Source organism: Pteropus alecto, unplaced genomic scaffold (genome assembly GCF_000325575.1).
Source record: "Pteropus alecto unplaced genomic scaffold, ASM32557v1 scaffold43, whole genome shotgun sequence".
Classification (NCBI taxonomy): Eukaryota; Metazoa; Chordata; class Mammalia; order Chiroptera; family Pteropodidae; genus Pteropus; species Pteropus alecto.
The window spans coordinates 3,372,412-3,374,287 of record NW_006435764.1 but is presented as its reverse complement, the minus strand read 5'-3'; the positions used below and the strand labels follow the sequence as shown (position 1 = coordinate 3,374,287).

Genomic DNA, 1,876 nt, shown 5'->3' with positions numbered 1-1,876 from the left:
GCGTCTGGGGCAGGGCGAGCCTGGGCAGGGAGGGGTCCAGACCCCAGCCCTGCAGGCATCGGGGTGCCTCTGGGGGGCATCAGAAGCGTAAGTGGTCCAGCTGGACTTGTGGATGGCGGGGGCCAGGGCCAGCCCTCTGCGACTGGCGTGAGGCCTTTGGCCAGTTGCGGGGGGAGCTGCAAGCTTCTTGGGGCCCTGGCATTTGTGAGGGGCAGGATGGAGCCCTTGAGAACAGCGTTTTCCAAGTGTCCTGAGTCAGAAACGGGGGGCAGAGTTAGCACTGGCTGGGCGCTCACTTCCGGGACCCCCAGTGCAGGAACGGGTTGGCTCCTGATCATCTGCGAGCCTCGGTTTCTCTTAGTGTACCCATGTGATGCCACGCTTGAGGGGAGGGCAGGCGGTGACGAGAGTGCTCAGGCTCAGCCCGCCTGGCACGGAGGTGGCATTCACCACTCACTCCCGTCTGTTTTTCTAAGAACTTTTCGGGAGAAAAGACATGGAGGAAGTCAGCCCCTGTCTGGGTGGCCAGGTCCTTCCCCTGTGCACGTGTGGCTTCCCGCCAAGCCGTTACCTGGCCCTTCCGAGGTCCCCGTTACCCAGCGCTTTACCTGTCTGACAGCAGCTCGGGGGTCCTGGGCACAGATGGGGCTGCTGCACTGAAGCCCTTGTGCATGCCACACGCACCCAACGTGATCACACACTCGTACAGTCATACGTGTGCACACACACATACCTGTAAGCAAATAGGAAGTCACACAGTCACACTCTTACATGATTGTATGTGTGTAATCACATACAAGCATGTGCACGTGATGACACAGTCAACCACGTGCTATTACACAGACATAATTATATACGTGCGTGCACCCACATGTGCACATACACGTAACCATAACAACCACACAGTACAACACGCGCAATTACACACATGCACACCACATGTGTGTATACACTATATGTACATACACAGATTGCACACGCATATATACCCACAATGCACACAATCGCATGCACACACACAGTGGTTTCCACCTGCTAGCGTCCAGCGTCATGGTCTGACATCTCGGGCGGGGTAAATGGGTTGATTGGAAAGGCTTTCTCGGGGTCAGGTTTGGGTGTGAGGGGTGGGGCCCTGTGGCCGGAGTTCCTGGCTGCATCCCTGAGGCCCCATCCCCAGGCTCGGTCACCAGGGCTGACCTGGACACCCCCAGACCAGTGAGGAGCTAGCTAGCCCCAGCCTCAGTGGGTTGGCAGGCAGTGTGGTCTGTCCTGCTCTTGGGGCTTCACCACAGGGACTTGGAGCCCAGACCCCGCTAAGGCCGGGTGGCTGGAGGTGTCTGGGTGTGGGGGGGATGAATGAGTGTGTTTAGGTGGGTGTGTACAGTGATTGTGTAGGGGTGGCTTACGGTGTGTGTACAGCTGTGTGTACAGGGGTGTGTGTGTATATATAGGTATGTATAGCTCTATATACACGTGTGCATGTCCTCTAGATGCAGCAGGCCCAGCCCCAGTGAGACGTGTGGGCCCAGGTGTACTGCAGGCGGAAGCAGAGGTGCCCAGCCCAGGGCCAGGGCGACCCGTGGGCGCTGGACCTGGGCCAGGCCCTTCTCTGGCTGGAAGGCGTGTGACTCTGGGGCGTCACCTCTCACTCTGGGTGTCAGGCTACCTCTCTGTAAGATGGCAGGGGCGGGGCCCGGGGTTCGCTGCTCTTGCGCCGCTGTTTGGACCCCAGTACCCCTGATTCTGGCCAGCAAACGTCTGGGCAGGGTTCCTAGGGCGCCTCGCGTGTGGCTCATGGCAGCCATCGGGTCGTGCGGCCCGGCACACAGCTGCCCAGCAAGCCCGTGTGCCGGCCGTGGGCCCGGGGACGGCACGG

At 60.0% G+C, this 1,876-nt stretch overlaps 1 protein-coding gene across 1 annotated transcript in view; it reads left to right on the top strand.

Moving 5' to 3' along the window:
* Nucleotides 1-1,876, top strand: part of TPCN2 (two pore segment channel 2) — a 38,402-nt gene that overhangs the window by 17,350 nt on the left and 19,176 nt on the right. The window lies entirely within an intron of this gene.